This window comes from Mus caroli, chromosome 7, assembly GCF_900094665.2.
Source record: "Mus caroli chromosome 7, CAROLI_EIJ_v1.1, whole genome shotgun sequence".
In the NCBI taxonomy this organism is placed as follows: domain Eukaryota; kingdom Metazoa; phylum Chordata; class Mammalia; order Rodentia; family Muridae; genus Mus; species Mus caroli.
The window spans coordinates 24,801,505-24,813,314 of NC_034576.1; the positions used below are offsets into that span (position 1 = coordinate 24,801,505).

At 44.4% G+C, this 11,810-nt stretch overlaps 1 long non-coding RNA gene and 1 pseudogene across 1 annotated transcript in view; both read left to right on the plus strand.

Moving 5' to 3' along the window:
* LOC115031508 overlaps positions 1-2,456 on the plus strand; it is a 16,766-nt gene extending 14,310 nt beyond the window's left edge. Inside the window, exon 3 of the long non-coding RNA XR_003837134.1 lies at positions 728-2,456. This is a non-coding gene — a long non-coding RNA (uncharacterized LOC115031508). The remainder of the gene's footprint in view (positions 1-727) is intronic.
* A 546-nt stretch (positions 2,457-3,002) lies between these two features.
* LOC110298810 lies at positions 3,003-5,190 on the plus strand (annotated as a pseudogene).
* Positions 5,191-11,810: the final 6,620 nt, after the last annotated feature.

Sequence of the window (11,810 nt, forward strand, 5' to 3'; positions counted from 1 at the left end):
CTGTTATCAATGAATTCTATCCCAGGTGGTTCCTGTTAGACCTTTTGTGTTTGCATTCCTGTTTTATGTAAGATTCCGGTTACCTCAATTGTACCTTGCGAATATGTCACCCAACTTCCTTATTGTCCTCTGCATAAAAAGTCTGATGCTCGATTCGAAAATTACACTCAGATTCCACAGGACCTCTCCTGTGTGTGTCTGTTTGTCATTCATCCACACTTTGCCCACCCGCGTCGAGAGACCCATTCCACGCAGACACAGGGACCCAGAGGGTCTGCCACAGATAAGGCCTAAAAAACTGTCAAGCCGACCACAAAAGGGTTAAACAGGAGAAAGAAGTCAAAAACAGGCTACAGGACCTGGGAAGGAGGTGTCTGAGTCAGGGTTTCTATTGTAACAAAACACCATGACTAAAAAGAAAGTTGAGGAGAAAAGGTCTTATTTGGCTTACACTAATGTTTTGCTGTTCATTTCCAAAAGAAGTCAGGACAGGAACTCGAACACTACAAGAACCTGGAGGCAGGAGCTGATGCAGAGGCCATGAAGGAGTGCTGCTTACTGGCTTGCTTCTCCTGGCTTGCTCAGCCTGCTCTCTCACTGAACCCAGGGCCCACAGTTGACACCACCCTGCAGTGGGCTGGACTCTCCCAAATCAAAAACTAATTAGGAAAATGCCTTACAACTGGGTCGTATGGAGGCATCTTTAATCGGTGTTCTCTCTTTTCAGACGATCTCAGTTTGTGCATCAGGTTGGCATAAGACTGGCCAGCACAGGAACTCAGAGATGAAGTCTAGAAGCCAGGGTGATGAGAACCAGGGAGGAACAGACTCTCCGAGACAGGATGTGAGAAGGCTACGGTGATGTCCAATTCTCTGCCTATTGATTTTAAAACAACAATCAATGTTTTAAAATTTGTATTTTTAGGACCGACTGACATGGCAATGGATTAGTCTGCCACATTTTCTGTGTACTCCTCTGCTGGTGGCACATGGATCATCTCCATGCTTTGCCTACCACAGAGAAAGGGTCCATGAGTGTGCATAACTGATTGAGCTCCTGTTAGGTCCTGAGGCTAAGCTCACAGCAGAGCACTGGGCTCCATCCACAATGGTCCTGCCAGGAGCTTGTTATAGTGACCTTCCCTTAACATTGTAGGGAGGTGTGTCTCTGTGTTTTCAATTCTGTCCTAGCAGAGAACTAAGAGGCTAGGATCCGTGCACAGGATCAGGGAGCCATGGTGGTAGAGACAGCATAGAGGCCCAGAGAAGGGGACAGTGCAGCCACTGGCCACCCATTTCCATCCTGCCAGCCACCAGTGCAGAGGTACAGGGGGGTGGGGAGACTGGTTCAGTGATGGCCATCTTAAGAATGCCTTGACAGATTAAAACTGATAATGTTCTGGCACGTGTATCCATTAAAGTTCAACACATTTTCAAAGGTTATAACGTAGTACATGTTACAGGTATGCCTTACAATCCCACAAGTCAGATAGTTATAGAAAGGTCTAACCATACTTTAAAGGAGATACGCATGAGCAGAGGGGAGGTTATGAGATCTCCCAGAGAGAGATTACATAATGCTTCATTTACTTTACGTTTTTAAAATATTAATGAGACAGATGGCACAGCTGCTGAAGATTTAGAAATTTTAGAAAGGAGTGCTGAATTAAATTACCCTGTATACTTTAATGATATGTTGACCTCAGAATGGTAGTCAGGAAATGTGTTGCATTGGCAAAGAAGATAAGCTTTTGCTCCAAGAGAAGCAAAAATCTATGGATTCTTTCAAAGTTAATAAAGATTAGACTTGACTGTGGGTGACCTTCTGAAAATCTTGGCTCCTGACATGAAAGATGTGAAGAAAGAGACCCAGAAAAACTACAAAACAGATGACATGAAGGACAGTCCCTGTTTTGGGGAACAGCTAAGAGACCAGCTGAGACATGCATGTCTCTGGAGAAACCAATGAATCTGTTTGACTACCTGGTTCTCATCCTTTCATCTGGCATGGCGGGATATTTATACTACAGCTTGCTGATATGTTCAAACAGACGTAGAAGATTGACAGATGCATTTCATCTGCTCGAACACAGAGCAAAGAAGTCATCATTAGCTGATAATGTGTACACTGCACATTCCATGCATGTGTTAATACAGAAATGTCCTTACAATGTTACCTATAAAAGTTGATGTGCTTTCAGAGCAAACTGAAAAGACACCACTGAAGACAAAGCATCCAGCCCCAGGGGATGCAGCCTCACAGACTGCCTCAATTGCTCTTTCCTCAAAAATTGTATCCAGGACAGTTTCAAAGTGTCCAGCCTCATACAATGTTTCTGCCAGGACTTCAGTTACATCCTACACTTTCCTATCCCACAGAGCCTGAACAGCAAAGGAAACAACCAAATCTCCCAAGACTTGTCCAATATCACGGTTTTCTAGGATTCCCCCACCTCAAAAAAAAAAAAAAATACTGTCGCCCCAGACTTCAGAAAGCAATTTTAAGAACATAACACCCTCATTCCCAAGAGGTGGTTAGTGGGTTTCTGTCATTCAGTGGGTTATGGATGTTTGTAGTCATTTAGGGGGATTGGTTACAAGTTGTTACTTGTCATTATCAAGGAGGAAACAAAGGAAACCAGGGACTTCTTTCTCTATCTCCCCCATCCTTCTTCCCCTCCTACTAGTGTTAGGGGATAAAGGGGGATAAATCAGAGCATAAGGGGATGTAAAAGAACAAAGAAAGGCATTTTATTGTACCTCCTTTTAGGCGAGTAAAGCAAAAGCTCTCAAACACTTTAGATTGATAGGGATTTTTGTATAATGATAAAAAAAAAAACTTAATGTTACATTTGCTATACCATCCATTTTATATGATTCAGCTCTTGTGTAAGTTATATGTGAGTATGCAACTCATTTGAAAATGTAATGTAGGCAGTATTAGCAGAATCGTGGTTTCCAAGCTTCTTTCATTTGTGTTGCTCGTTGCTGTTCCTGAGTCGATGGAGTCGCTTCACGCATGCCTGTTTCCTGGTCTCTCCATCAACATTCAACACAGCAATGGCTTTAATTCACCCCGCCAATATAAGCACAGTGAACGTGGAGAAATCCTGTGTTTCGGTGGAATGGATCGAAGGAGGTACCACAAAAGGCAAAGAGATTGACATTGACCATGTGGCTGCGACAAACCCAGAGCTCCTACAGCTTCTTCCCTTACGACCGAAGGACAGTCTGCCACTGTAGGAAAACGTAACGGTCCCGAAGCAAAAACGCAAATCAGTCAACTCCAAAATTCCAGCTCTAAAAGAAGGCCTTCGAAGCCGCTCCACTGGCATGTCCACTGTCTTAGAAGTTCAAATCCCTGCTCAGGAGAATGAAATGGAGGTGGAGCTGCCTATGCCTACAAACTCTCACAAGCAGTTTCCCATTCCCAGCCACCCTCAGGCCTCCTGCTCCACAGTGACAGAATTGCCGTTGTTGATGGTCAGTGAGGAAGCAGAAGAGCAAGCCCACTCCACCCGCAGTACCTCTTCTGCAAACCCTGGGAACTCAGTTCAGAGGAAATCGTGTATCGTGAAGGAGATGGAGAAAATGAAGAACAAGCGTGAAGAGAAGAGGGCCCAGAACTCGGAACTAAGAATAAAGTGAGCACAGGACTATGACAGCAGCTTTCCAAACTGGGAATTTGCCCGGATGATCAAAGAATTTCGTGTTACTATGGAATGTAACCCGCTTACTGTGACAGACCCTATTGAAGAGCACAGGATCTGTATCTGTGTCAGGAGGCGCCCACTGAATAAACAAGAACTGGCCAAGAAAGAAATCGATGTGATTTCTGTTCCCAGCAAGTGTCTCCTCCTGATGCATGAACCCAAGTTAAAAGTGGACTTAACGAAGTACCTGGAGAACCAGGCTTTCTGCTTTGACTTTGCATTTGATGAGACAGCTTCCAATGAAGTTGTCTACAGGTTCACAGCAAGGCCACTGGTACAGACGATTTTTGAAGGGGGAAAAGCAACATGCTTTGCCTATGGACAGACAGGCAGTGGGAAGACACACACAATGGGTGGAGACCTGTCTGGTAAAAGTCAGAATGCATCTAAAGGGATCTACGCCATGGCTTCCCGGGATGTCTTCCTTCTGAAGAATCAGCCTCGATACCGGAACTTAAACCTGGAAGTTTATGTGACATTCTTCGAGATCTACAATGGGAAGGTGTTTGATCTGCTCAACAAAAAGGCCAAGTTACGTGTGCTGGAGGACAGCAGGCAGCGGGTGCAGGTTGTGGGACTGCAGGAGTACCTGGTCACCTGTGCTGATGATGTCGTCAAGATGATCAACATGGGCAGCACCTGCAGGACTTCTGGACAAACATTTGCCAACTCCAATTCCTCCAGCTCCCACGCCTGCTTCCAGATTCTTCTTCGAACTAAAGGGAGATTACATGGCAAATTCTCTTTGGTGGATCTGGCAGGGAATGAACGAGGGGCCGACACATCTAGTGCTGACCTGCAGACTCGCATGGAGGGAGCAGAAATTAACAAGTCTCTCCTGGCTCTGAAGGAGTGCATCCGGGCTCTGGGACAGAACAAGGCTCATACACCGTTCTGTGAGAGCAAGCTGACCCAGCTGCTGAGGGCCTCGTTCATTGGGGAGAACTCGAGGACCTGCATGATCGCCATGATCTCACCAGGCATAAGCTCCTATGAATTCATGTTAAACATGCTGAGATACACAGACAGAGTCAAGGAGCTAAGCCCCCACAGTGGGCCCGCTGGAGAGCAGTCGGTTCAGATGGGAACAGAAGTGATGGCAGCCAGCTCTAATGGGACGTCTCTGGCTGGCAATGAAGAGGAGGAGCTGTCTTCCCAGATATCCAGCTTTAATGAAGCCATGACTCAGATCAGGGCCCTGGAAGAGCTCAGGGAGATCACACAGCAAGGACCAAGCTGGCTTGAGCTCTCTGAGGTGACGGATCAGCCAGACTGTGACTTGGAGACCTTTGTGAACAAGCCAGAATCTGCCCTGACACAGCAGGCTAAGCACTTCTCAGGCCTTCGAGAAGTCATCAAGGCCCTGCGCCTAGCCATGCAACTGGAAGAACAGGCTAGCAAACAAATAAACAGCAAGAAACGGCACCAATGATGACTTCAAATAAAGATCTGTTTGATTTCACACTAGCCTCTTCCCCTCCCCAGAAACCTTTGGGCACCTTCTGGCTTTGGGTAGGAACTGAGTTGGACAGGTTGGGTAAATGTCAACCACGGGGCATCATGCCCAGGAAAGCTGGGGAGAGACGATGTTCTTTTCCTCAGTTTGGAGCAGGAAGAAGGAGTTTTAATGACTGTGCTTCCTCTTCTCCTCCCCATGGAAGGGGAATGCTGTTTGGGTGGTTCCCTGGCTCAGCATCCACTGCTGGTGGAAAGGTTGCCGGGTGCGGCTGCGAGGTGCGTGCTCTGGAAGAGAAGCGGAGCTTGTCTGCCTCCTGCTGCCTCTGCCTGCAGTATCACCCGTGGTCTAACCACTCTCATGATTTTATACTTTCAGAAAAAAAGTTTTAAGACTTCTTTGGGTTTTTTGTTTTTGTTTTGAAGCCTAAGAAAGTCACTAGTTCTTGCCTTTATGTATTTATATGCTGTACCTAACAATAAAGAAAGAAGAAACAAACAAACAAACAAAAAAGAAAATGTAATGTAAAGTTCTAGTTTTATGAAAACTACTATTGTAAAACTATTAATGATAATTAAGAAATGCACGTTAATAATCATCTATAAATAATCAAGTGTATTGTCATGTTAGGGACTAATTTACTTAGTTACAGAAATAAGCCTTATTTAGCTCCCTGTATGTTTTCTTTTTTTCTTTTTCTTTTTTCCCAAGATAGGGTTTCTCTGTGTAGCCCTGGCTGTCCTGGAACTCACTCTGTAGACCAGGCTGGCCTCGAACTCAGAAATCTGCCTGCCTCTGCCTCTGCCTCCCAAGTGCTGGGATTGCCACCCGGCCCTATATATGTTTTCAATGTTAAGCAGAAAGTCAATAGCTAGAAACAAGCAATGTTTGTCAGTCACAAAGCAAGCCCTTCAACAGATACAAGAAAACTGAAATAACCCCATGTGTCCTATCAGACCACCATGGATTAAAGCTGGACTTCAACAACAAGAGATACAACAGAAACCCTACACACTCCTGGAAACTGAACAACTCTCCAATCAATGACCACTGGGTCAGAGAAGAAAAAGAAGTTTACTACCTTCTAAAATACAATGAAATGAAGGCACAACATAACCCAAACTTATGGGACAGCATTAAAGCAGTGCTAAGAGGAAAGCTCATAGCACTAAGAGTGCCCTCATAAAGAAATTAGGCAGTCCTTGTACTAACAATTTAAAAGTGCACCTGATGCCGGCGTGGTGGCGCACGTCTTTAATCCCAGCACTCCGGAGGCAGAGGCAGGCAGATTTCTGAGTTCGAGGCCAGCCTGGTCTACAAAGTGAGCTCCAGGATAGCCAGGGCTACACAGAGAAACCCTGTGTAAAAAAAAAAAAAAAAAAAAACTAAATAAATAAATAAGTGCACCTGAAAGGTTGGAGAAAAAAGAAGCAAATGCGCTCAAGAAGAATAGATGGCAGGAAATAATCAAACTCCGGTCTGAAATCAGTCAATTAGAAACAAAGAGAAAAATACAAAGAATCAACAAAAGGAAGAGCTAGTTCTTTGAGAAAATCAACAAGATAGACAAACCCTTGTCCAAACTAATCAAAAGGCAGAGATGCAGTATTCAAATCAACAAAATAAGATATGAAAAGGGAGATATAATGGACACTGAGGATTTTCAAAGAATCATTAAATGTTACTTCAAAAGCCTGTAGTCCACAAAATTTGAAAATTTAAATGAAATGGATGATTTTTCTAGACAGATACCATTTACAAAAGCTAAATCAAGATCAGGTTAATGATCTAAACAGCCCTATATCCCCCAAAGAAATAGAAGCAGTCATTAAAAGACTCCCAACTAAAAAAAAGCCACTGGCCAGATGGTTTTAGCACAGAATTCGACCATGATTTCAAAGGAGAGCTGAGACCAATACTCCTAAAACTCTTCCACAAAACAGACGCAGAAGGAACACTGCCCAACTCAGTCTATGAGGCCACAGCCACCTAAACCCCACAAAAACCCAACTAAGAAAGAGAGTTTCAAACCAGTTTCCCTTATGAAATGCAAAAATACTCAATAAAATCCTCGTAAACCGAATGCAAGAACACACCAAAGACATCATTCACTATGATAAAGCCAGATTCATCTCAGGGATGCAGGGGCGGTTTGATATAGGTAAATATATCAACTTAATCTACCATATAAGCAAACTGAAAGAAAAAAAAAAAAAAACATGATCATCTCATTGGATGCTGAAAAGCCTTTGACAAAATCCAGCATCCCTTCATGATAAAAGTCTTGGAGAGATCAGAGATATGGGGTGCATACATAAACACAATAAAAGCAATATACAGCAAGCCAAAATAGCCAACCTCAAATTAAATGGAGAGAAACTCAAAGCAATTCCACTAAAATAAGGGACAATACCAGGCTGCCCACTCCCTCCTGTGTTTTCAATATAGCTGAAGTTCTAGCTTCTCTCCCTATCTCTTCAGTGTAGTCCTTGCAGTCCTGGCCACATCATTAAGGCAACTAAAGGAGATCAAGAGGATACAGGTTAGAAAGGAAGAAGTCACAATATCACTATTTGCAAATGATATGATAGTATATATAAGCAACCCCCTCCCCCCAAAAAAACTACCAGAGAACTCCTACAACTGGTAACACCTTCAGCAAAGTGGCTAAATATAAAATTAACTCAAAGAAATCAATAACCCTTTTTTATTCAAATGATAAATGGGCTGAGAAGATAGGGAGACAACACTTCACAATAGCCACAAATAATATAAAATATCTTGGGAGTAATCTAACCAAGTGGGTGAAAGACCTGTATGACAATAACTTCAAGTCTCTAAAGAAAGAAGTTGAGGAAGATCTCAGAAGATAGAAAGCCCTCTCATGCTCATGGATAGGTAGGATTAACAGTGAAAATGGGGCTGGTGAGATGGCTCAGTGGGTAAGAGCACCCGACTGCTCTTCCAAAGGTCCAGAGTTCAAATCCCAGCAACCACATGGTGGCTCACAACCATCCGTAACGAGATCTGGCGCCCTCTTCTGGAGTGTCTGAAGACAGCTACAGTGTACTTACATATAATAAATAAATAAATCTTTAAAAAAAAAAACAGTGAAAATGGCCATCTTGCCAAAAGCAATGCAATTCCCACCAAAACTCCAACACAAGCCTTTACAAACCTTGAAAGACAAATTCTCAACTTCATATGGAAAAACAAAAAGCCCAGGATAGCTAAAACAATCATGAGCAATAAAACAACTGGAGGAATCACCATCCTTGACCTAAAGCTGTACTACAGAGTAATAGTAATAAAAACTGTATGCTATTGGTATAGAGACAGGTTGATAAATGGAATCAAACTGATAACCTTAAAGTGAATCCACACACCTACTGACACTTGTTTTGACAAAGAAGTCAAAATCATACAATGGAAAGAAAGCATCTTCAACAAACGGTGCTTGTCTAACTGAATATCTGCACGTAGAAGAATGCAGATAGATCAATATTTATCACCTGTTGTGGATTTGGTTTTATGCTTGCACTGTGGGTTCCCAAAATGGCACCCACAGGTGAGACACTGAGGGTCTCTGCCCCCAGCTGGTTCTAATTGGTAAATAAAGTTGCCAGCAGCCAATGGGTGGGCAAGGAGATAGAGGTAAGGCTTTAGGATTCGCAGGCAAGGGGACAAGGAAGAAGGAGAACTGCTGTGCCGGGGAAGGATTAAGATCCAAGCTTGAGAGCTGCCAAAGGGAAAACATACACTCAATTGTGTAAGGGCCAGGAAGAACGGCCCCAGGGCGGGGTGGGAGAGCATTGGGTCTAGAATAGCAAAGATGAATATAGATTTTAGTAAGTAATAACTCAGGTGTATCAGAGGGGAGGCATTAGCAACATGGAAGTTTGGGAGTGGTCCAGCCATTGAACTATTTAAGGCATATTAAATATAAGGCTGTGTGTGTCTGTGTGTGTGTGTCTGTGTGTGTGTGTGTGTGTGTGCGCGCGCGTGCGTGTGTGTTTCATTCAAGAATCCAGAGCACTGGGGCAAACAGCAAGGAACTCGCACTGCTGCCGCTGGGGAGAGTAGAGCAGATTAATCTACTACAGCAACAATCACCCTGCACAAAACTCAAGTATAAGTGGATCACAGACTTCAACCTAAAACTGGAAACACCAAATCTGATAGAAAAGAAAGTGGGGAATGCCTTGAACGCACTGGTACAGAAGACAATGCCCTGAACAGAACACCAAAGGCTCAGGCGTTAAGATCAACAATTAGTAAATCAGACCTCATGAAATTGTAAAACTTCTGTAAGGCAAAGGACAGTTCCACCACGAGGACATTACAGTTCCATATATTGATGCACCAAACTTGGGAGCACTGGCTTTCACAAAAGAAATGCTACCAGATCTAAAGCCACAGATTGACCCAACACAATGACACCCTACTCTCACCAACAGACAAGGGTAGACATTATGCCCCATGCTCCAGAAATAAGGCTCAGACTCAAAATATATTTACAGACACCTTGGCCATACAGCTAGGCTCTTTTTCTTTCTTTCTTTCTTTCTTTTTTTTTTTACTAGATCATAACTTACTATAACCCATTTACTCTAATCTACATTCTACCATGAGGCTGCTTACCCATGCTCAGGTACCATGTGTCTGTCCCCTCTCATCTTTCTGGGAGAATCTCCATTACCTGGCTTTATCCCAGAGTTCTTTCTGCCTCCTGGATTTCCCACCTTCTCCTCCACCTGGGTGTGTAGATGTCTCCTAAAAAGGCTATCATCCTACTGTGGGTTTCAGAGAGACTTCCCAGCATCCTGTGCGGCTGAGTGTGGCTCAAGTCTGATGGTTCGGGGTGTATCTCTAGTCACTTTCTCACTCTTTCCCCCGTGGCCATCTTATCATCTTCATGAGTTATGACCCTAACAGAAGGAATTCCTCGAAGACATGAGAAGGAGCCAGTAAGTCAAAGCGAACTCCTGGGAGGGAGGTCCAGATCTGCTGAGACAAGGATGGAAACCAGTCTGCAAAAGTAACGTAAAGCTCTGGGGAAAGGAGTCTGAGTATTAATTGTATGTTCCAATGTCACCCCCTGGTGTTTATTCGGAGAACTGCAGCTCATGTTTGGGCGGTAGCAGGGATGTGACTGGGCTCCAACTGCTGTGGGCTAGCCTGACCTGAGCACAGTGGGCTCTGACCTCCAGGCTGCGGGACCATCATTCTCTGCTCCCAGATGTCCCGACTCCCTCCAGTACAGGGTAAGTTCAGGTACGCTTGGAGATTTGTCCTGGGAATTCGAAGTTGAATTGGGAGGACCATGCATCCAGAGGATGTTAACAGTGGGAGGACAGTACTGAGAAAGGTGTCTTAAAATGTAAGGTAGAACACATCAGCATGGGGTGTGGCCTGCACTGGCTCTATTCATCTCTTGGCTCTAAATCCTTGGATCTCTTGCACGTGTGCGCGCACACATACAGAGAGAGAGAGAGAGAGAGAGAACAAAAAAAGTTTTGAAAGAAAAGAAAGAACCTACAAAATTAGTTGGGTGTGGTGACCCATACCTATAATCCCAATACCTGGGAAATGGGGGCCAGAGAATCACCACAAATACAAGGTCGACAGGGTCTATATGTTGAGTTCTAAGGAGATATAATGAGACCTTGTCTCAAAAGCCAAAGGTGGAGGGAAGAAATCTGGGGATGTGCCTCAGCTGGTAGAGGGCTAGCCTAGCATGTATGAAACCCTGAGTTCAGTCTCCAACATGCCATCAGACTGGGTGTTAAAGTGGAATCTTGTGGTTTCTTGGGAAAGTCCAAGAAATGTTTCACTGAAGCAGACACAGGTGAAAGGGTGTTTTGCTACGGCAGACTCAAGAAGGAACATTTCGCTGAGCAAGCAGGTAAAAAGACTCATGATGAAGGACTCTTTGCTAACAACACGAATGTATTGGTCTGCCTTACATGTGTTGTTAAGCTCCTGGCTTCTTGCCACTTCTATAGACTCAGGCTGATTGGCAGAGTGGTATCAGCTGATACAGACTCACTTGGAGTTTGGCTAAGTCAGACTCACATGCTGAGGCAAGACACGTGGTGAGGCAAGACCTGTAAAGGACATGTAATGTTTGGAAGGTGTACAAATAGGACTCAGTGGACAGGGAGAGGGGCTCACTCGCATAGCTAACCTTGCAATGCTTTTTGATCTCTGCTTTGCTGAGAGAGGCACAGTCGAGAACTTCTCCTGGCATCCCTGATGGTCCTGGTTCCTCCTGCTGCCTCCTGCCGAGGCCTGGCTATTTCTGCTAGGTCATGCCACCACTGCTAATTTGTATTTGCCATCCCGAACCTATGGAACTAGAATGCTGCTATATTCATGAAGTGTTTGCTAGTGGGTAGAGCTGCCACTGCTGACCTGTGAACTGAATTGCAGAAGGGAGTTGCTCCAAAGGATCATTTCTAAAGAAGTGTACTTCCCCTGTATCATAAAAAGGTTAAACCATCTAAGAACCGTCATTAACAGTAGGCATTGAAAAATTAAAGCTGGCCGGGCGTGGTGGCGCACGCCTTTAATCCCAGCACTCGGGAGGCAGAGGCAGGCGGATTTCTGAGTTCGAGGCCAGCCTGGTCTACAAAGTGAGC